The sequence below is a fragment of the Panthera pardus genome, unplaced genomic scaffold (genome assembly GCF_024362965.1).
Source record: "Panthera pardus isolate Hobbes unplaced genomic scaffold, ASM2436296v1 HiC_scaffold_10, whole genome shotgun sequence".
In the NCBI taxonomy this organism is placed as follows: Eukaryota; Metazoa; Chordata; class Mammalia; order Carnivora; family Felidae; genus Panthera; species Panthera pardus.
This window is the reverse complement of record NW_026526655.1, coordinates 98,877,890-98,902,636: the sequence shown is the minus strand read 5'-3', so window position 1 is coordinate 98,902,636 and position 24,747 is coordinate 98,877,890. Positions and strand designations below refer to the sequence as shown.

General features: G+C 36.1%; 1 protein-coding gene and 1 non-coding gene across 3 annotated transcripts in view; both read right to left on the bottom strand.

Annotated features, from left to right (window-relative positions):
* DPP10 (dipeptidyl peptidase like 10) overlaps positions 1-24,747 on the bottom strand; it is a 634,998-nt gene that overhangs the window by 546,230 nt on the left and 64,021 nt on the right. The window lies entirely within an intron of this gene.
* Positions 14,110-14,246, bottom strand: LOC128772829 (U4 spliceosomal RNA). Its single transcript, XR_008416960.1, has one exon. It is a non-coding gene; the product is annotated as a U4 spliceosomal RNA (small nuclear RNA).

Below are 24,747 nucleotides of genomic sequence, written 5' to 3'. Positions count from 1 at the left end.
GATTAGAAATAATACTAAAAGCAAAAAGGAAAAGGAAAGTCAGGCTACAAATTCTTAAATTCCACCTGAAATCCTATGTGTGTCCTCTCTTTCAGTTTGACTCCTTCCCTGAACAGAAGCCTCTTCTAGAATTCTTCATAACTTTAAATTCAGTTCCATTGCCTTTATTGTCTCAAAAACATCCTTGTAAATAATTTTAAACCTGAATACAACATATATTATATCATGAAAGGAAACATGTATTTTGAATGGATTAATGTAGACCACAGTTTTTTCTAACTGAAAAAAAACAAACAAACAAACATCTATTTGAAAATGATAGAATTTCTACTTCAGTTTTTCACCCATTGCAGATAAAACGGTTATTAGGACATATTGCATTCTTTCTATTGAAATGAAAAGAAAGTTGGAACCATAAGTCAGAAATGAAAATCTTTGCTAACAACTTTGCCTTCAGCAAATCCTCAAAAGCTACAGGGTTAGAAGAGAGTTTTCATTTCAAAGAAAGGAATTGGGAAAGAAAGCATTACACCAGAGAAACCCAATTAAGATTTTGGAGAGTTGAAGAATTTAAGCAACTTCATTCAAGTACCTAAAGAAAATTCTGACAATTCTTTATGCGTAGAACTACATTTAAAATAAAAACCTTAATTATTTAGAACCAACAACTACAGTAAGCACCAAATCTATGAAAGTTCCCTTCCTACAGAAGGAAGTCTCTGTGGATTCAAGTAAACACAGAAGAAAAAGGCTGCTCTCCATAAATCATAATTAATCAATAAGAAGGATCAGAATATAGAAAATGAACAGAATGAAGCATTACAGTCTCTGAGTTAAACTATGGTTTAACTAAGCAACAATTTGATAATTATTTCAAATGTAGTCCTCCGGGCTGATAGGTCAATACCCAAGAAGGTCAAGTTTGAATAGATGCAATTATCCAAATAATTTAAGTAAAAGTCACTCACTGGAATTATTTAAATAATTTGAAAACATGACTCACATAGGAAGGAAAAAATGAGAGGTTGGTTTTTTTTGTATCTATGACCAATTATGCCCAAATATATATTTTAATACACTTTTCACTGAACAAATTAGTAAGCAAAGGTCAGATCATAATAACTAAAAATAATAATCTATTTTAGAAAGAAATTTATGGATCAGATAGAAAGTTGGCTTTATTAACACATTAATTCTGTAATTTATGGGATTATGTGGTCTTATGAGAGGGTTCTACTGGAGTCTGTTTAAGGGTGTCATACTAATATGTGATACAATTCAAAATTCATAGGAATAAGAAATTTTTATTTTTGTAAGTTATTTATTTATTTATTGAGAGACACACAGAGAGAGAGAGAGAGAGTGAGAGAACCAGTGGGGGAGGGGCAGAGAGAGAAGGGGACAGAGGATCCAAAGTAGAGTCTGTGTTGACAGCTGAGAGGCCGACAGGGGGCTCAAACCCAGGAACCCTGAGATCATGACCTGAGCCGAAGTCAGAGGTTCAACTGATTGAGTTACCAAGGTGCCCAAGCTTAAAAATCTTTCAGGGGGGCCTGGGTGGCTCAGTCAGTTAAGCCTCTGACATCAGCTCAGGTCATGATCTCCCAGTTCACAGCTTCGAGCCCCGAGTCAGAGCTCTGTGCTGAAAGCTCAGAGTCTGGAGCCTGCTTCAGATTCTGTGTCTCCCTCTCTCTAGTTTAATTTCAGTTAATTAACATCCAGTGTTATAGTAGTTTCAGGTGTACAATATAGTGATTTCAACACTTTTCCATATAATACCCAGTGCTGGTCCCAACAAGCGCACTCCTTAATCCCCATCAATTATTTCACCCATTCCCTACCATCTCCCCTCTGATAACCATCAGTTTGTTCTCTGTAATTAAGTCTGTTTCTTGATTTGTTTCTCACTTTTCTTTTTTTGAATGCCCTTGTCTTGTAGCAATTTTCTATATAGGTTTCTTTACTGATACAGGGAGGGTGGGACTGCTCAAAGAAAATCTATCTAAAATATTTTTTCAAAGGCTGCTCTTTTGTCACATTCTCAATTCTAACTCTTCAGAAATAGTCTGGGACATTTTACAAATCTGTATTTGTCCATTACTTTGTAACCATCTTGAAGGTAAGAGCAAATTCTATTATACTTATTATGACCCCTGGCTATTTTGATCTACATGGTTCTACATGGGGTCAATATTCAGTAAATAGTCACACTGGAAAATAACTACACCTAGAGGAGTACGTACATCAGAGTAAATAATTATTTTCTACATTCTATTACTTTTCCTAATTCTTTCCCCTTCTTACTTTTTATTTCTAAATACCCTGTATTTCTGAAGTACGAGTAAGAATTACTTATCAAATTCAGAATGATAGGATATTATTACCTAATTTACAGTACAAATTCAGAATTTATCAATTTTCCAATAACATCCTATATGGTTCTCATTTTTTTTCCAAGATGCAATCCTGTATTGTGTATTCCCTTAGTTATCATATCTCTTTTGTCTTTTTTTTATTCTGAAACATTTCCACAAATTCTTTCTTAACATTGATATTTTTGAAGAACACTGGCCATTTTATAAAATCATCTCAATCTACATTTATGTGATATTTTCTTACATTTAGATTCTTTATACGTTTTTGTAGCACTATCACTAACACAATGCTGTGTTATTCTTAGTGCATCTTTTCCAGAGGCCAATGATGTCAGTTTATCCCAACTATAGTGACATTAACACTAATCACTCATTTAAAATGATGTCTATCTGATTTTTTGACCCGTACAGTGGCATTATTGGCATTTAAAAGGCATTTTGTGATAAGACACTTAAGATTATATCAATAAACTTTCCTCATTAAACTGTCTCCTACTAATCTAAGCCCTTAATTTTTTTAAAAACATCATTCCTTGTATATATAGTATTTTCCCTTCTACAATAAAGGGTTTCTTTCTTTCCTTTTTTATTTTTATTTCTCCCTCTGTCCATCTCTTCTTTCCTTCCATTTCTATCAGCATATACTCATGAATTTCTACTTTATTCAACATCTTAGGAAGTATTCAGCCATTATGTCCTTAAATACTCTCTATTCTTTCTTTTCTCTTTTCTCCTTGACTTCACTGAGGCACTATTGACATGTAACATGTATAAGTTTAAGTTGCACAGTGTGATAATTTGATACACATACAAACTGTGAAATGATTATTGCAATTAGGTTAGTTAAATGCCTCTATCTCATCACATTATTGCCATTTTTTCTTAATGTTTATTTTATTTTTTTAAGTTTATTTATTTTTGAGAGAGAGAGAAGATAGAGTGTGAGTGAGGGGAGGGGCAGAGAGAGAGAGGAAGACACAGAATCTGAAGCAAGTTCCAGGCTCTGAGCTGTCAGCACAGAGCCCGATGCGGGGCTCAAACCCATGAACCCTGAGATCATGACCGGAGCCAAAGTTGGATGCTTAACCGACTGAGCCAACCAGGCACACCAATGTTTATTTATTTTTGAGACAGAGAGAGAGAGAGAGCGTGAGAGCGTGAGAGCGTGAGAGAGAGAGAGAGAGAGAGAGAGCACAAGTGGGGGAGGGGCAGAGCAAGAGAAGGAAACACAGAACCTGAAGCAGAGAAGCTAGGGATCTGAAGCTAGGGATCCAATTTCATTCTTATTATGGTAAAAACTAGTGAATAACAAGTTTTCCCAACACCATTTATTGAAGAGACTATCTTTTCCTTTTTTTTTATTTTTTTAACGTTTATTCATTTTAGAGACAGAGAGAGACAGAGCATGAATGGGGAAAGGTCAGAGAGAGAGGGAGACACAGAATCCGAAACAGGCTCCAGGCTCTGAGCTGTCAGCACAGAGCCCGATGCGGGGCTCGAACTCACAGACTGCGAGATCATGACCTGAGCCGAAGTCGGTCACCCAACCGACTGAGCCACCCAGGCGCCCCGAGACTATCTTTTTATCATTGAGTATTATTGGCTCCTTGTCAAATATTAGCTGACCATTCATACACAGTTTTACTTCTGGGCTCTCAATGCCGTTCAATTGGCCTATATGTCAGCTTTGTACTAAGACCATACTATTTTGATTTCTATACTTTATAATCAACTTTGAAATCAGGATGATGTCTCCAGCTTTCTTTTTTTCTTTAGGTCTTCTGTGGTTCCACATCAATTTTAGGATTGTACTTCTATTTTTGTGAAAAATGTCATGAGAATTTGATAGAGATTGCATTAAATCTGTAGATTGTTTTGGGTAGTTAACAATATTAACTTTCTGATAGATGAATATGGGCTATCTTTTCATTTATTTACATCTTTACTCTTATGAAGGCCTTTTAATTTTGTGTATACAGATATTTCACCTTCTTGGATAAAATTCTTCCAAGTATTTTTTTTAATGATATTATATATGGGCCTTTTTATTATATTTCTGATAGTTCATCATTAGGGTATAGAAACACAACTAAACTTTGCATATCGATTTTGTATCCTGCAATCTTATTTAATTTGTATATTGGTTCCAACAGTTTTTTGTTTGAGTCCTTACATGATCAAAATGCGCGCACACACACACACACACACACACACACATTTACATGGTTGAATCACCTGCAAACAGATCATTGTACTTCTTCCTTTCTGATTTGGCAGGTTTTATATCTTTTTCTCGCCTAATTGCTTCCAGTGCTATGTTGAATAGGGGTGATGAGAGTGGGAACTTTATCTTGTTCCTGGTCTTAGCAGAAAGTTTTTAAACTTTCACCATTGGGAATTTTGGATTTTTCATATATGGACTTTATTATGTTCAGGCACATTCCTCCTATACCCAACTTGTTGAGAGTTTTTATGAGAGGATGTTAAATTTTACCAAATGTTTTTTTTTCTGCATCTATTAAGATGATCATATAATTTCTAACTTTCATTCTGTTAATGTGGTATATCACATTTCTTGATTTTCATGCATTAAACCACCAAGGGATTCCAGGGGAAAGTCCCCTTGATCTTGGTGTATGAGCCTTTTAATATGCTGTTGAATTTGGTTTGCTAGTATTTTGCTGACAATTTTTACATCTATCTTCATCAAGATACTGGCCTGGAGCTTTCTTTTCTTGTAGTGTCCTTATTTGGCTCCTATATCAGGTTATCCTACCCTTATAAAATGAGGTTAGGAGTGTTTCCTCCTCTTTAAATTTTGGAAGAGTTTGAAAATGATTGAGGTTAATTTTCTCTAAATGTTTGGTAGAATGTACCAGTAAAACTATCTGGTCCTCAGTTTTTCTTTGTTGGGATGTTTTTGATTACTAATTCAATCTCCTTACTAACAATTAGTTTGTTCAAATTTCTAGTTAAGACTCAGTCTTGGAAGATTGTGTGTTTGGGACTTTATCCATTTCTTTTAGGTGATCCAATTTGTTGGTGTACAATTGTTCATGGTAGTCTCTTACGATCCTTTATATTTCTGTGGTATCATTTGTTACGTCTCCTCTTTCATTTCCAATTTGAGTCACCTTTTTTTTCTTTGTTACTGTTGCTAACGATTTGTCAAATTTGTTATTTACAAAAATCAGGAATTCATTTTGTTGATCTTTACTATTGTTTTCTGGTCTAATTTCACCTATTCCTACTCTGATGTTTGTTTCTTTTTCTTCCATCTGCTAACTTTGAGCCACTTTGTTCATCTATTTTTATTTCCTTGAGGTGTAAAACTAGATTGTTCATTATCTGTTTTCTTAGTTTATGTGGTTATGTAACATGCCCCTTTTATGTAAACGTCCCTCTTAGCACTGTGTTTGCTGCATCCCATTAGTTCGGTATATTATATTTCTATTTCCATTGCTTGAAGATATACTTTAATTTCCTACTTAATTTCTTCCTTGACCGATTGGTTGTTCAGTAGGGTACTGTTTAATTCCACATATTTGTGAATTTTCTAGTGTCGTCCTGTTACTGATTTCTTGCATCAGACCATTGTGGTTGGAAAAGATACTTGGTATGATTTCAATATTCTTACCTTTGCTAAGGCTTGTTTTGTGACCTTACATACTATGTATCTAGAGAATGTTCCATGTATGCTTGGGAAGAATGTGCATTCTGCTGCTATTGGGTAGAATATTCTGTTTATGTCTGTTAGGTCCATTTGATCTAATTAGAGTTCAAATCCATTATTTTCTTATTGATTTTGTGACCACATGATCTATTGTTGAAAATGGGGTATTGAAATTCCCCACTATTTTGTCTTGTTGTCTATTTCTCCTTTCAGATCTGTTAGCATTTGCTTAACAGTTTTAGGTCCTCCGATATTAGGTGCATATATATTTACAGTTGTGTTATCCTCTTGACATATTGATCTGTTTATAATTCTATAATAACCTTTTTGTCCCGTTACAGTCTACTTTTAAGTTTATAGCAACTTCAGTTTGATTGTGTACAAACTCTAAACTTTTACTGCCTTCCCCACGTTTAAAATTTTTTATATCAGTATTTCCTTTTTTATTGTCTATCCATTACCAAGTCACTATAGCTATAATTATTTTACTACTCTTGTCTTTTTAATATTTATATGAGAGTTAAGTAACCAACACATCACCATTTATAATATTGGAATATTATGAACCTGACTATATGCTTACCTTTACCAGTGTGGTGTGTGTGTGTGTGTGTGTGTGTGTGTGTGTGTATTTTTTTCCTTTGACTGGATGATTTCAAATGACCTATCTTCTAGTTCACTGTTTTTGTCCCCCCCTTGGTTAAAAATTGATGTTGAAGCTCTCTGTTGTTGTTTTTTTTTTTTTCCAGTTCAATCATTGTATTCTTTAACTTTGGGATCTCCATTTTCTTTTTTTAATGCTTCCTATTATTTCACTGAACTTCTAATTTTATTTATGAATTGTTTTTATAATATCATTTAGTTATCATTATGTATTATAGTTCACTAACTTTAAGAGAATTACTATGAATTCTTTGTCAGACAGTTCATAGATTTCCATTTCTTTAGGACAAGTCATTGGAGTTTTATTAGTTTTCTTTTCTTTTTCTTTCTTCCTTTCTTCCTTCCTAAGTAGGCTCCATGCCCACCGTGAGGCTTGAACTCACAACCCTGAGATCAAGAGTCACATGCTCTACAAACTGAGCCCATCAGAAGCCCCTTTGTTTCCTTTGTTGGTATTTATTCCTTGATTATTCATGATCCTTGTGTCCTTGGGTTGCCGTTTATGCATTTGTTAAAGTAGGCACCTCTTCAGTCTTTACACAGTGGCTTCAAGAAGTAAAGCCCTTCATTAGTCCACCCAGAGATTTGAGGTGAGCCATCTGGTGGCATCCATGGGTGGGCTTTCACTAAAGTTATTGTCTGGATAGGCCTGGTGCATAGGTACATGATGGGGGTCTGGGTTCATTGGACAGGCCTGGCACCTAAGTCTGTGGTAATGGGCCTATTATCTATGTGTACATGGGTAAACCTAGATCTTGAATCCAGAGAAGCTATCTATATACCAAGGACCACTCAGATGGAACTAACATCTGGGCATGCACAGGCCATTCTAGTACCAGGACAGGTCAGGAGCCTAATTTTCTAAGAGCCTTGTGGAAGCTGGGACAATGGAGACCAGTCTAACACAAGTGCAATCCTAAAGCCTGGGTCATGGAATAAGCCTGTAAACTGAGAACTGGGTGACTAACCTGAAGGTTGGGTCTCTAGGGGTCTGGCACAGTGGCAGGCTGGGAGCCTGTGTCTGTGGGAGCCAGAATGTAGGGCCATGGAGAATGCAGGGTCTGGTCCTGTGGAGGGTCAGGAGCCTTTATCTGAGGGAGTCAGTGAAATCCAGGACCATAAGGCCTGGCTTATTGTTGGAGAATGCCTGGAGTTTGGGGCTGCAGTAGTTGCTGTAACACTGATTCTGGCCAGGAACCTAAGTCCATGGGGCTGATTGCAAGCCTGTGGTTACTGCCTACAGCTATGGGAGCTGAAAGGCCATGAGATGTACCAGGATTGGATTTACCCCAGGAGGGGTCTGATGCTGGCTGGGGCTGCTGGAGCTAGTTGGTACCTGGCTGGGCAAGGGATCTGGGTTTGTGGAATCCTACCAAGAGCCTGATGTCTTAAAAGCTGTTAGAGGCCATGCAAGGTACCTGGGGCCACAAGAGCTGGCAGACACCTGGGTGAGCCTAGAACCTACGTTTGGAACAGCCCATAGGGAAACACCTAAGGCATCTGTAGTTGACCTAGTGCTTGTGCAGGCTGGCTCTGTGGTTTGCAGTGAAGTTGGACACTTATTTCACTCTCCTTTCCCCACAGGGAAGGTGTCTCTCTCCATGATGGGTAGCCAGGCTTGGGAGAGAGGTAATGGGGGGCAATGTGAATCTATTTTTCCTGCCTTCCTCACTGAAGCTTTTCTTATTTCTGTGCTTCACATAGGTGCTATATTCTCTCAGCTGGTATTTTTAGCTCTTATGAAGGTGTTTTTATGTGTGGATAGTGTTCAAATAAATGTTCTGGGGAGCAGGGTGGGGGCAAACACTAGAAATAACATTGCTGTCATTTTGCAGACATCACTCCCTACTTTTTTTTTTTGTTTTTTTGTTTTTTTTTCTCTCTTTTATGCTTTTGCACTTCTATGAGCCCTCATAGATATTTGTTGAAGAAACTTAGAGCTAAGATTTGGGATATTCTGAGTTCAAATAAAAGCTTTCTAATAAAATTATACAAAAATCTTTTTTCCCACAGAGACAATGGAGACAGTTTTAAAAGGTGGCAGAAAAGCAAGATGTGTGTATATCTGTGAGATATGGTATTTAGGGAAAAAAAGGTGCTGTGTTTAGCAGTGACAGCCTCAATCTCAATATGCCTTAAAATGCTCATTAATAAAATTAGGCCAATCACACCTACTTTTCAAAACTTTTCTTAGAGAAAGCTGTAGAGCTTTTCTTAGTGAAGCTGTTGGAAATGAGGGAAAAGTGTTTGAAGTGGTTTTGCGTTTCAATCAAGATAAAGGAGCAGATACAAGTACTTCATTTCCCAAAGTACACAGACCTGCCCTGGGTAGCTTCCACTGTTGCTATTATTTCTGTGTTTTTTTTTTGTTTTTTTTTTTTTTTTGCAGTAACCACAGTTGCATACCCCTCCAAAGCCACAAGAGAAGAAAGCCATGAAATACTTTTCTGGACCAGATCTCTGACCCTATCTCATTCTCACTCTCCTGCTACTGCTGCCATAAAGAAGTCCCAGCTTGTGGAAGCTTCTCTCATAGCACACAGGACTTTCACAGTTTGGACATACAGAATGGTGGCATTTCACTGGTGTTGAATACTCATTTACCCATAGAAACCATATTTGAAATAGCATGCTACTACCCTTCATTAATATAATCACAGAAGTTTTGAGAGAGGACTTTGCTAGCCAATATGGGAATGAGATATCTCATAGCACGTTTGCCGAAGTCAAGCCTTTCTTAGTTGCCAGTAACTACCAAATACAGTTTTGGAAAATAAACTGTTATTAGGTTGGCATTCATAGCAGTTTTTTTTTTCCTGGAAATTTCTCTAAGACCCTAAGAAGAGTGAATATAAATATTCTGAGAGCTGTGATTATCATCACCCTACCCCATGGACTCATAGTTGTCTCCACTGTTCATACTGTTTGATTCCCTATTCTGTACATGCCCCATAGATACATCTCCATTCCATTTTTCTCCCTTCCCTCTAGACCTTTCTCCTCACAGATCTTGTATGTAGTCCAAGAGTCCAAACTCTTGTATGAGTTTCTCTCCTCAACACAAACTTTAAATTTTAACCTCTGTCACAAAAAGTAAGATCTGTGTCTCAGTTAAGATTTATGGTAGATAAGCTGTGCAGCAAATTCACTTAAAGTGAAAAGTCTGTCTCACTAAAGTCGGACATTATATATCTATTTTACAAAAGAATTAAACAATGCACACTGCCTGCAAAATCAGACCTTGCCAGGAAGGTGCCTAAGAAAAAGATCTGGATCATGGGATATATTCTAACATGAGCAAGTATTGCACCCAAGGACAATGAGCAGACAGTGAACAGGAAGAAAAAAAATCTAGTGGTTTTGGGAAATACTTAAATACTGAATTCAAAGGTCAAAAGACTATCCTTCTGTTATTCTTTTTCAATGTTTGATCAGCTAGTGAACATACTTCTTTACTGTCTGGTAACTCACCCGTTGCAAAAATTCAATAAATACAAGATAATCATAGTAATACACAACTACTATAATCACCATCATTCAGGACTGCTGTATCATTTTTATGAAGCTATTCATTCACCACAGCACCCTTCCTGACCCCAGAGATTTACTGTTCCTCTCCTGGAACCAGATTGACCTTTTTCATGTCAACTAGGCACTTCTTAAGGAAAAAAAGTAAAGTTCCTTTTCTTTGATGATTTGTCCATGGACCTGAATTCTCCTTCTTCTGTAAAGCTTGTTTCAAAAAAAAAATGTGTAACTCAAAAGTTGTGCAGTAACTTCTTTCTAAACTCTCAGATCATATCATATAACAACTTGGCTTAAAAACACCAACAAGGGGCGACTGGGTGGCTCAGTCAGTTGAGCGACTGACTTCGGCTCAGGTCATGATCTCACCGTCTGTGAGTTTGAGCCCCGTGTCAGGCTCTGTGCTGACAGCTCAGAGCCTGGAGCCTGCTTCAGATTCTGTGCCTCCCTCTCTCTCTGCCCCTCCCCTGCTCATGCTCTGTTTCTCTCTTTGTCAAAAATAAATAAACATTAAAAAAATTAAAAAAAAAAACCAACAAAATTTTTTAAGATACTTTTTTAGTGTGGCAGGCAATGATTTGACATCAGAGTTCACTTTCAACCTCATTTGTCTTAACTTCTCTTTTAAAGCAGCTTACTTACTGAAAATAAGCCACATTTTGCATGTTTGCTGCTCACTGGCTATTACTTTGTCTAAGAAGTTTTCTCTTCTTGGAATGTACCATATTTCCCCCTAGATTTTTAAATGCTACCTATTATTGAGGTCCAGCTAAAACATCATTATTTACAAAGCTTTTTCTGATCACTTCATATAGACCTAATCAGTTTGAACTCCCCTGATCATTCACTTATTTTCTTTTTTCTTTTTAAGTTTATTTACTCTGAGAGGAGCAGAGGAGAGGCATGAGCAGAGGAGAGGCAGAGGGAGAAGTAGAGAGAGAATCCTAAGCAGGCTCTGTGCTCTCAGCTCAACATGGGGCTTGATCTCACAAAGTGTGAGATCATGACCTGAGCCCAAATTAAAAGTCAGATGGTTACTCCTGAGTAAATGGGTGCTCCCCATTCACTTCTTTTAATATTTCATTTTTTTCTTAATATTTATTTTTGAGAGAGAGAGAGAGAGAGAAGGAGCATGTGAGCATGCAAGCAGGTGAGGGGCAAAGAGAGAGAGAGAGAGAGAGAGAGAAAGAGAGAGAGAATCCCAAGCAGGTCTCCTCATCATCAGTGCAGAGCCCCATGCAGGGCTCAAACTCACAAACAGTGAGGTCATGACCTGAGCCAAAGTCAGAAACTTAACCGACTGATCCACTCAGGTGCTCCATGCTTATTACTTCTTACAGTGTATTTTATATCAAAACATTAATTAAATAGGAAAGACAAACTGTGAGATTCATCTGTATCACTACAGTGCCATTGTACCTGGAAACACTAATTAAAAATATATATATACACCTCCATGCTCATCGCAGCATTACTTCCAATAGTCAAGACATGGAAACAACCCAAATGTCCATCAATGAATAAAGAAAATGTGGCAAAGATATATACAGTGGAATATTATTCAGCCATAAAAAAAGAATGAAATCTTGCCATTTGTGACATAATGGATTGACTGTAAGGGCCTTATATGGAATGAGTAAGTCAGACAGAAAACTATGAATCCTGTATGAGTTCACTTGTAGGATTAAAACAAAACAAAACAAAAGCAAAAACCAAGCTCACGTGTACAGAGAACAGACTGGTGGTTGTCTGAGGTGGGGTATGGGCAAAAGAGGCAAAGGAGACTAAAAGGCACAAATTTCCCTGTTATAAAATGAATGTCATAGGGATGTGATATGATATACAGAATGGTGACTTTAATTAATAATCCTGTATTTACTGTATTGCATATTTAAAACTAGCTAGGAGAGTAGATCTTAAAAGTTCTCATCACAAGAAAAAAATTGTAAACTCTGTGGCGAGACATGTTAACAGGACTTACTGTTGTAATCATTTTGCAACATATACAAATATCGAATTGTTATTTGCCTGCAATTAATACAATGTTATGTCAATTACACCGTAACAAAAACAAAAAGAAATGAAGAGAAACTAATACTGGTGCAAAATTCAGTTTTAAAACCTTAGAAGATACACCTGAAATATTAAAAAAAAATGTTTTTAGTATTTTTTTAATGTTTTATTTTTATTTCTGAGAGAGAGAGAGAGAGAGAGAGCGAGAGAGAGAGAGGGAGAGCGCACAAGTGGGGGAGGGGCAGAGAGAGAGGGAGACACAGAATTCGAAACAGGCTCCAGGCTCTGAGCTGTCAGCACAGAGCCCCATGACGGGCTCAAACTCAGGAACTGCAAGATCACGACCTGAGCCAAAGTCAGATGCTTAACTGACTGAGCCATCCAGGTACCCCTCATTAAGAAACTTTTAAAACTGTCATGAGAATCATTCTATTATTCCTATTATGACTGAGTTTTATAAGAGAAAAAACTTACCATGTATTAATATGGCAAGTATTCCTATTCCATCACAGAACTTTTAGAACTCTGTGAAATAAAATCTGAAAGCAGAGGTAAAGAGAGAGGGTCTTGCGATACAGATGGGAGGAAATAGCATATACAGATGATACTGAAAGACATAGGTTTGAACTGCATGCAACCACTTATGCATGGACTTTGTTTCATTAAATATAGGCATAGCACTGTAAATGTATTTTTCTATTCCTTATAATTTTGTTATTAACATTTTCTTTTCTCTAGCTGCCTTTACTGTAAGAATCCCGTATATGATTCATAAACGTACAAAATATGGTTAATTGACTGATTATGTTATTGATAAGGCTACCCGTCAATAGTACGCTATTAGTAGGTAAATTTTTGCCAAGTTGAAAGTTATGCTCAGATTTTCAACTGTGCAGAGGTCAGTGCCCCAAACCCTGTTGTTCAAAGATCAACTTGCTATAAAATCTATGCTAATACTTTATTTTAATCCCACTAAAATGTATTCAGAATTGTCACAATGAAAGGTTTAAATACACAGCTATGCAAGATTTTGTATTTATCACTCAAGCTTTTAAATACAATGCATTCTCTCTCACACTATCATTTTACAAGTTGTTCACAACTATTACTTTGAATCATTAAGAAATATTTATACCACCAGGCCAAACAATTTACCACATACAAAATTGTTTTAATTATGTAAGCTATTTGTTATGGCTTTAAATTCTAACTTCTCCATGGCAATTCTTTTTTTTTTTTAACGTTTATTTATTTTTGAGACAGAGACAGAGCATGAACAGGGGAGGGGCAGAGAGAGAGGGGGACACAGAATCTGAAACAGGCTCCAGGCTCTGAGCTGTCAGCACAGAGCCTGACACGGGGCTCAAACTCACAGACGGTGAGATCATGACCTGAGCCTAAGTGGGACGCTCAACCGACTGAGCCACCCAGGCTCCCTCCATTGCAATTCTTATAATGCTAGACACATTCTTTTAAAGTTTATTTATGTATTTGTTTGTTTACTTATTGAGAGACAGAGAGAGAGAGAGACAGAGAGACAGAGAGACTGCAAGCAGGGGAGGGGTAGAGACAGAGGGAGAGAGAGAGAATCCAAAGCAGGCTCCTAATTGTCAGTGCTGAATCCAACGCAGGGCTCAAACTCATAAACCATGAGATCGTGACCACAGCAGAAACCAAGAGGCAGACACTTAACCGACTGAGCCACCTAGGCACCCCCAGAAACACTTTTTCTTTCTTTTTTTCCAGAAACATTTTTATATTACTTTCATATTAGCAAAAAAAAAAAAAAAATTGCTATCAATATGGCTTAATTTATAGCAATTGTGGAAGTGATTTTAAAAGACCTGTGTATCATATTGGACATTCATATATATAACTAATATAGTTATTTACATATTGATAGATTGACAAGGCTTTATTTTCAGTTTTGATACTATTAGCAATAATCACGCCTCAGATAAACCTCACTTGCTACGATACTGCCACTGCGCAAAGCTTCAGTTCTGAAACTAAAGCACATAAAAATAAATTCACAGAATTATTTTTTAATATCAAATGGGCTTTTAATCTATTTATTGTATGGCATTTAGTTTCTTACTTCAAAATGCCACTTTTGATAGATTAGTAAGTAGCCAACACATTAAAGACTTGAATCTTAAAATTATTTTCTTAAAACTAATTTTGAATTCAAAATAATAAGACAGATACTATAAGTAGTAAACCAAACTCGAGTATTATCTTGATCCATAGATTATCCACTTTAGCCAACACATTTAACTACTTTTTGCACAAATCCTCATCCAGCCAAGCATAGCTATTGTTCGAAAACACCACCTAATATTTTTCTTACTGCCCACAAGCATTCTCTGGTGACTACGAGGAGAGAAGTAGGTAAAGAAAAAAATAAGAAGGGAAAAAAGAAGAGAGGTCAACATTTGAGCTAATAGACGTTTTGATATAAATTTGGATAAATCAAATACTTGATGGTGGCATGGGTTATGGCCTTCTAACTTATGTATATTGTTTTCCATAGCTGCCATTAACTAAGTCAAAGATTATGATGAGATTTTTCACTCATCTTCTGTTATCAAAACGTAACTCTTTACCAGGTGACCAGTTTTACAGTTTATGTTACTATAGCACATATAAAAAAATATATAATTACATGAAAATCTGAGGAAATAAAAATATATTTTTTGCTAAACCTTACTTTTGTTTTTTTTTATGTTGTTTTGTTTTAACCTAAGCATAGTTTTATTTTCAGACTTTAACAGAACTACCAGGCTTTATAAGTTTAGTCACTAAGATGTTCTATCACTAGGATTAATGTGTGTAATTGATCTTATACCAAAACTGGTACTAAAAATAGGATGCTGCCACAATTATAATAGAAATAGTTGTCACCTGCTTAGCAATAAGGCATTCTGGTGCCAAGAAACTAATGCTAAAGGCTGTCAAGATGACTTTCCATATATTACTAAGGCAAAACATTGGTAAAAACTCCTACCTGCAGTAAATTGGAAGTCAAACTATATGCCCAGTAGTTAGTACAACACAAAAAAACATTATGTACATACACACACACTCTCATATGTGTATGCATGCATATATATATGAATATATGTATGTATATATGTATTATAATTTATGTGAAAAACAGTAAGTCCATGTGAAGCTATAGAAACGTCACCAAATACCATTAAGGATTTACATAATAAATATTAATAATAATTTTCTATTAAATATTGTCCCTTCAAGTTTGTCTTACTTGTCTTACTTTCTTTTAACTGTTTAAAATTATACATCCATGTGTTGTCTACCTCATAGTAGTCCCTGGGATAGTAATAACAGTCAATGAGCCTCATAATTTCAAAGGAATCTCTCGTGAATATATTAAAATTTTTATGGCAACTTTATGACCAGAACTTCCCTGCTTTCAAGATAAAATTTGAGGCACAGAAGGATTAGCTGATCTGATGGAAGTCGAACAATTAACAGATAGATGAAATGTAAGTCAGGACAGTTCTATTCCAAAATATCAAGTGTTCCTATATAATAGGAAACTAAAATAGGTCTAATGAAAAGTCAGTGAAGCTGGAAGTGGCTTGGCTGGTGGCAGAAGGCTAGCTTGGATATACCTTTCATTATGGTGCCAGGACTACAGAATTCACAGGACAAACATCACCAGTGCTGATGGGGAGGAGAGGGAGTTCAATGAGCTCTTGCTGATTCACTGCTAATCACAACATCTAAGAACATATTTATGAGTAAGTGTATTACTATTTTATATCAATAATCTACACAAAGCAAGATTCTGAGGATGTCAGATGAGGTGGGTTGTGTTCTTTCAAGAAAAAGAAAAAAGACAGTGGAAATTTGCAGCTACCAAGGATAATCAAAATATTAAAATCTGGCAAAATGTTTAAACATGCAGTTCATACAAAGTCTTGGAGATACTAGAAAAACTGCTCATTTTAGCTCATTTGCTATGAAAAGTTGTTACTATCATTATGTTCTCTATTGTATCATAATAAGCTTTAAAGATAGAGAAGCAATCTGGTATTTAGCTCAGGATTTTCTAGTTATTAGCTATATTACCGAAGGTTAAATTGTAGTTATTTTGGCTCTATTCATACATAAGATTTTTGTGAAAATTGCATTTGAGTGCATAGGGAGTAGCCAGTAAAGACCTTAGCTTCACAGTAGGAAGGCAGGAAAGTTTTATTATTATTGTGGTGGCTGTGGGACATCTCAGTCGGTTAAACATCAGACTCCTGATTTCAGGTCAGGTCATGAACTCAGGGTTCCTGAGTTGGAACTCCATGCTGGGCTCTGTGCTGACAGTGTGGAGCCTGTCTGGGATTGTCTGTCTCCCCACCTCCCCACCCCCCATCTCTCTGCCCCTCCCTCACTCATTCACTATCTCTTTCTTTAAAAAATACATAAATGAACTTAAAAAAATTATTGTGGTGGTTGTTGCTAGATGCTATACATTAAGGGGTTGCAAGGAAAACAATGAGATTTTTATTTTGAACTCAAGTTGTTCAAGTCAAATCCTAAAATAGAGAATATAGATGTAATGCATTTTCCTAATATTCTTAACTCCTTGTAACACTAAGATGTTACTGTTGTTTTTGTTAATAGGGAAAGCCAACTTAATCTACCTTCCATGACAAAGGATATCCAATGAGTTGACCAGCTTATTCTGCATAACACCTAATAGGTGCCTGATGCAAATCAACCTATCTCTTACAGATTCAAGTTAAAAATTCAAAACTTACTTTTCAATCATCAGAGTAGAAGAGTCATTGGATGGGAGAAGGCCAGAATGGCACAATGGTTTCAATTTTGATGTCACTCACAACTGATTGCTGATGGGTGGCTTAAGTGCTGTTTATGAAGGATTCCACTGGAAAGACTGCTATGATCTGTTAATAAAGTCTGCCTTAGAAATGGGAGCAAATGAGAGCCCCTGACACTTGCTTAGGGAGTTATTACTAACACAAACACGTTGCCTGGAAATAAGAGGACCAGGGAAATCACTTGGTTGAAGGATTAGCTGATCCTCTTCATTATTCATCTTCCTCTTCATTATTACTAAACAACTACAAGATTCTGACCAGATGTCTGAAAAGGTATCTACTATTAACTAGCAAAGGGCACCTGCACACTAGCACACGCCCAGAGGATATTCTTGAGAACTTGGGTTGAAAGCTCTACCAGCATATTAGATCAGTAAGAAACTTCTCGAATCTTTTTAATTGTATTTGTAAAAAAAATGATAATATTTATCTCAAAATTCTGTTTTCAGGATTTAACAAGAATGTTTAGCATCGTGTCAGGCAAATACACTTGATAGACCTTTACAACTGTCATCACGGACACTGACAGAGAACTTTGAGAGTGTGCGTGTATAAAAGGGGAAATGCATATAGGTTTTGTTTTGGTTGTTTTTTTTTTGGTGTACTCCTTTGCAAAGAGTAAAGCTTTAATTTTAGTTTTGAGATAAGGAATGATAGTTGGCACTTAGCAATTTAAACAATTCACTGAGAAACTGCCCATGAGACCAAACCAAGCACTGACAAAGCCATCCACAAAATGTACTTCTTGGGGTCACAGCATTACATTTCAACTTTAGGATAAACTGGGGCACTCAGGAATTGGCATCCTATTCTTGGCTTTGAAATAATCAAGTAAGGCAACTTGATGTTAAAATGGAATTGCAATGCTTTAAATGAGTCTGTACCAGACAGTATCCCTCCATCTATGGATTCTTGCTTTTGCAAATTGGAAACCAGAGACCCACACCCCAATAACTCAAATGATAAATACTTAAAAATGATTGAGGCAAAGTCTTTATTACTATTTTTCCTGTCCAGTTCATTACGTCTACTCTCCTTCACTCTTGGTATCCAAAGGGTTTTATGTGCCCCTGTGAACCATTTTCCAGCCCATATTATTCTTACAAAGAGAAGTCTGTTTTCTGAACTTCCCCTTGCACAGGGGTTTTCTGGAGCAATTTGCCTTTCCCTGTGGATATCTGAGAGGTCACACTGAGAATAAAATTAGCAAGTATACAATAAAAGCTAAAAAAAAAAAAAAAAAAAAAAGAAAGTTGGAAAGAAAAACCCAAGCATTTTCATGTTAAATGAGAGAGAGGTAGAGAAAGGCTAATAGAGTTTAAAGATCATGTTCTTATCCCAGAGAAAGCATAAATCTACCCTTCAAGGCAATAGGGAGATGCCAGTTTAAACTTCAGAAAAAGAGCTGACTTTTATGTCAAGGTCATATTCCAGGATGAGCAACTTCTAGAATCAAGAAAGCCCTGGCAGAAATAAAAAGACTACTAAAATACAAGGGTGCATGAGTGAGTTCGTGTACTGTCTAGGGTCTGAGAAAGATCTGAAATAGTGCTTACTCTGTATGAGTAAGAGTGGGTAATTTATTCATTTATATGTTTCAAAAATAGTTCCAGAGTATACATTATTGTCACATTCAGGGAAAACAATAAAATTGTATTAATAAACATAAGTACACATACACACACCCAGCCACCCACCAATCAAAGTGGCCACAATGAGCACATGCCATGACATACCGCTGCTCTTTTCCTAGCTCTAAATGTTCCCCAGTAGTGCAGGGATCACAGCAGAGAAAACTGCAGATTAAGATTCTAAAATTTTCAGGGCAAATTTTAGAAAGGTCCAGCTGTTGATCTGAGAATCCATTGTATCAGGGAGAGAAAGGCCAACATGTTTATTAGTCTTTACCTTCTACAGCCTTGTTTTATAAGTTGTGGAACTTGATCCATTCAAAGGTTATCTAATCAGGTTAGTGGGTCATGAAATAAATGTCCGGAAAACTGATAGGAATGAATGAACTGATAGGAATGAATGAAAACTGATAGAAACCAAAATTATAGTGCAGGGTATGTAGTACAGAAAAGTATTAGTTTTTTATTATTTATTTTGAGAGAGAGAGAGAGAGAGAACTTGTGCACAAGGGTGCATGCATGTGGAGGAGGGGCAGAGAGAGAGGGAGAGAGAGAGAATCTCAAGCAGGCTCCACACTGTCAGCTCAGAGACCTACACAGGGCTCAGTCTCACAAACTGTGAGATCAGGGCCTGAGCTGTAATCAAGAATTGTATGCTTAGCTGACTGAGCCACTCAGGCCCCCTAGGAAAATATTAGGTTTAAAAAAAAATATTTCAGAGGTCTGTGTGCATAGAAGACAGGGATAGAGGCAGAGAATTTAATTATGATGCATAATGCATTTCCTACTTTGGCCCAGAGATAAAAATGATAAATACTGATCTGGATAATAAAGCTGAGGAATGACTGAATTTGAAAAAAACAAAAAACAAAAAAAAAACCAGCAATTTTTCCAACTCCATCCCATCACTAGAATTTACCTCTTGTTTTAAGGTTGAAGTAACATGAAAGCATTTCCCCCATTCCTTTCTTACTGATTTGTGGATTACCTTACATCTCATGTCTGAAATTTTGTTTCAAAGCCACCTGTTACCGTTGTGGCAGGAGAAGGGTCAAGAGAGAGACAGAAGAACAAAGACAGGTATATGTGTGTGGGGTAGAGAAAAGGAGAGCCTGTGTTCCCACATTTGGTGTGGAAAGATATATGAGTTTTGCCAGTCAGAGGATGCTATAGAAGTTACGTGGAGATTAGGATCCTATGCACACCACAAGAGGGTTGCAAACTGGGGAAAGGTTCCCATCTGTGACAGGCTCTGCTGGGACTTGCTCTTGGCAGAAACAGAGTCTCTATGCCAGGAAACCCTAGAGGGGATGCCCAAAGTCTCTAAGAGCTATCAAATGTACTGTCAGAGGGAACTCACATTGAAATGTTCCCTATAAAATAGAATACCAGAAGGGAAAGTAGGGAACAGAGGAAGCGGGTGGGGAAATAACAGACTTCGGCAACCCAAAAGATGCCTATGCAGTCAGGTCTAGCCTATAGTGGGTTGGAAGGGACAGAACTAAGAATCATATTCGGGGCTGCATCTTTAGATGACGTCCTAGAACCAGGTCTTAAAAAAATGAGATTCTTTATATAACAAAATGTGCCTGAAATACGGAATCAGACTGTTTTCTTTCAGAAAGCACAGTGGAAGCAGTTACTGGAGAAAATAATACCACCTGTCTAACCGCAGTTGAATTGCACATAGACAAATGTCACACACACACGCAAGCACACACACACACGTGGTCTAACACAATTATAACCCTTGATCTTGTTTGGAAGATCACCTTTGATTTTGTATTACAGAATAAATTCTTTCATTGTAAGCCTTTAAGATATGTCGAGATAGTCATATCTTACTTACTGCCTTTGCCATTTTAAGTTCATTTAAAAAAAAAAAAAAAGATAATTACAGCCAATATTAAGATGATCATGGACACTTTCAATAAAGTTAGTAGGTGTCTCTATTTATGACCCAGCTCTGGTCCCTAACAGCTAGTGTAACAAATTAAGTTACTTAACTTTTTTGGGTCTCAAATTGCTCTATATTTAAAATGGAGTTAAGAAACCTACATCTCAGTGTGGTTGTTCTAAGGATATCCAATGATATATGCATAACATTCTTAATAAGGCTGGTACATATTAACTACTGAACCAGCAGCTGTTATTATGATTATTGGGAAATATTAATGCTATACAGATTAAGAGCTCAAAATGAGTGTATTCACTGAATTCAATATGCATTTTAGGGAGCTTGTCATGTGCAGTGATTATGAAAAGGAATAAAATTGGCTCATTTGCCTTGTGTGAGGATACTGTAGAAAATATACTCACATTGTCAGAATTTCTTTCATAACAGTGGCCACATGACCATTGTACACATGTGCAGAGGAGGAAGAGAATATATAACACTGGGGAAGCCATAAAAGGCTTTAGGGAGTCTGTGAAATCAAACCTGGGTATTGAATTATGTGCAAATTCAAACCAAAGGGTCAGTTGATACATCATCAGCAAAATAATCAGAAAAGGGACAACATGACACTTTTGGGGATGAGCCTGCCATATAAGTACCCACAGATTAACTCAAGTGCCTTTGTCCCTAGACTCAACATATTACGTATATTCATAGCTCATAAAAAGCTCTGTCGCTGTTGTTTTTCTAAAGAAAAAATGCAAGCCAAGAAAACTTCTATTAAGAGTAACTATGTTAAGTCAAGTCTTCAAGAGCTGAAACCACACTTTTAATATTGCCTCCCAAAGGTAAGGAGTTCAGTGGTGCTGAAGTAAAGGGACACAGGCTAGAAAGTTGGGCCAGGGTTCTTAAATACTAAGGCAGAAAGTGTGACTCTGTCCAATGAGTGCCAATGACACTGATTTAGGACAACAACAACAAAAGTAGACTAGGCATTACAAAGACTGTGCCCACCAAAGCATTTTCTCTTGATTAGGCAGAGTGAGAAAGACTGGAAGGGCCCATGCGGATGCACACGTAGGACTCTAAGGCCTGCAACTTTAGTGAGCATAAAAATCATACACAAAATTTGTACAAATCTAAAGGTCCTGTCCATATGAGCCTGGGCTTCTGTGTGCATTAACTCTCCAGATGATGCTTACAGCCACCAAAGTATGAGAACCACTGGTCTGACAAGAGGTAGGGTGGGAATGACCTACAGTAATGGCTCTGGGGGTATGAGGAGAGAGCAAGAGGAGAATTACAGAAAAAAAGTGAACCAAGAGGCCAGATTTACTTAATATGTCTCTACTTCTTGAATGAAAGAGTTTGTTCCAAACAAAAGTACAGAACATTATTTCTGGTGATTTTCATTGTATCTTAGTGATGCAATAAGGAATAGGAGAAGTTCATCAGAACTGAGAGTTGGAGCTCTTATAACCTTGGAATTCTTCTGTTCACTAACTACTCAAGAGAGAGGTTTTGTTTTGTCTTTTGTTTTTTGTTTGTTTTTGTTTTTTTTTCCAGAAGAATGAGGTGTTTTATTAGGATCTTTTCTAAACTCCCTTCTAGTTCTAAATCAACATATAACTTGTAATAAAACTTAAATATTAATATGAATTGCAGTATAAATGAGATACTCAAAATTCTTCATGGGAATATGTGAGGAGTAATAACAAAAATATTAGAAATATGTGTGTCATAGGACAGGCAAACTCATTTATAAGTAGAAAGCATGTTACTATATTTTCACATAGATTTAATAAAGGTAAAAAAATATGTATTCTTGTTTTAAGCTACTGAGTTTAGAGTTACTTTTCTGTAATTTTTCAATGTTTCTTTATTTATTTTATCTATCTATCCATCTATCTACCATCTATTTATTTCTCATGAACCGTAAGATCATGACCTGAGCTGAAATCACCACCCAGGTGCCCCACTTTTCTGTATTTCATAAACTTAGATTGCTAATTATACGCAAGTAATTTATTTTTTAGTCTACAGATCCATGCAACTTTTCTACTGCAGAATTTTAAATGTCTCAGTTTTTATTCTACTTGAAACACGGTTGTATATAGGCTAATAAAAGTAGAGAACTCCCAGGAAGTGAGTTCAAATAATAAATTAAAGTTTTCATCCTTCTTTTTTTAATGTTTGGAATACTGAATCATCTTTCTCATCCCACACTCCATAGCGTCAGCTTGCTTCTCCCAACTCAGTTAATTAAATTTTAACTAATTTTCATCTCACTTTTAAAACTTTCAGGTTAAGTCATTAGTTCTCAATCCTTGGGTCTGAGTGTACAGACATTAGAGATTGAAATAAGTACTCACTGTATTTCTTTTCCAGCAAACCATAAGCAGTGTTAGAGCACTGCAGAGTTTTCTCCTCATAGTCTTTATATGTCTATAGTTTCACATTTTTTACATTTTGATACCAAAAATGTATCCCCCAAAAAGTACAACCAATAAAGTGTTACCAGACCTTGAGGATTTCAACATAATCTCTTCTAATATGATTCATTTTTCATTAAATGTAATACTAAAATGTAAATGTTTACAATAATATAATAAGTTTATAAAGCTCCCTCTTTCCAGAGACTAAAATAATGAGAGTTTATTAGAAAAATCCTAAAAAAAAGTACACAAAATTATATTTAGAATGCTAATAGAATGGTAAGTGTTCATGATAGGAACGCTACCTACAAAAAAAAAAAAAAAACAAAACAAAAACATAAAATGGCTGAGCAAATTGTGGTATATCCATACACTGGGATGCTATTCAGCACCAAAACTAAAGGACTATTGATACATACAACACCATGAATGAAAATCAAATGCATTATATTAAGTAAAGAAGCCTATGTATTGTATGATTTTATTTTTATGACAACCTGGAAAGGGCAAAACTATAGACAAAAACATGTCAGTTCCTATGAAGAACTGATAATCATGGAAGGTGACCAAAGAGGGCCCACACAGAGTTTTGGGGAACTCTTCTATATTTTAATTGTGATATGCATCTGACAAACGTGAGAACTGTTCACTATCAAGAATGAACTTTGCTGTATGTAAATTACATCTCAATAAACTTGACAAAAGGAAGAGTTTGAATTCCACATGGAAGAATCAGCAAATTTCTTTACTGCAAGAGAATTGTTTCTAAATGATTTCATGTGTTCTGAAACCTAACCTCACTCTGGTAAATAATTTTTTGCCAAAAATTGTTTTCTGCTAAAAATCATCTGTACTGAAATGAAAAATACAATTTAATTCCTTAAATTCCTAGAATCTTACATCTTCACATAACTCAGATTATCCAGAACACATCTTATGTAACTTGAGAAAAAGGATGTCTATCATACTTCAGATAGAACTTTAAACAACAATTTAAAATTTAATCTTTAGAAGATCAATCCCATCCACCTGTTTTGATGGCATAATAAAGCAAGATGTAGAGTTTCCCCGCATTCAGAGAATATAAGAATGTCCTGGGAACATGGCTATTTATAGGGAGTTTCCAACTTTTAATATAAATATGAAATGTGCTTTGCTATCCATAGTCAATATTTATGTGCTCTGGTTTGGTGATTTCTTGTTATGTTTTGACTTACTTGAAATTTGTAGTTCTATAGACAGGAACACATCCATTATGCCACATGGATAGCTTAAACTATTACAATTGGATATACAAAGGTAACTCCATTAACAAGCAAAATCTGAGGTCCAATTAAGTAATTTCAAACAGCAACTTTTGCTCTGAAATCAATTTCCTCCTCCAAGATATTTAATTAAATTGTGCTTACTCTAACTACTATTGGAAATACTAAATTGATACAACAGTTATAAGTAATCAAAATGAGCATTTTAATAAACTCTGTTAGAGATAGAAGTGTTCAGTGAAGTTCATTTGAAAAGCATTAAGTATTTCATAGCCAAATACGATTACTTAACACAATATTACATTGACATTTTGAAGATTTTGTTCATGCTTGTTAAGTTTTGTTTTGCTATGGGAGAGTGACAGTATATTTTTAAGTATTAAATTTAAAAACATAGGTTTACTATGT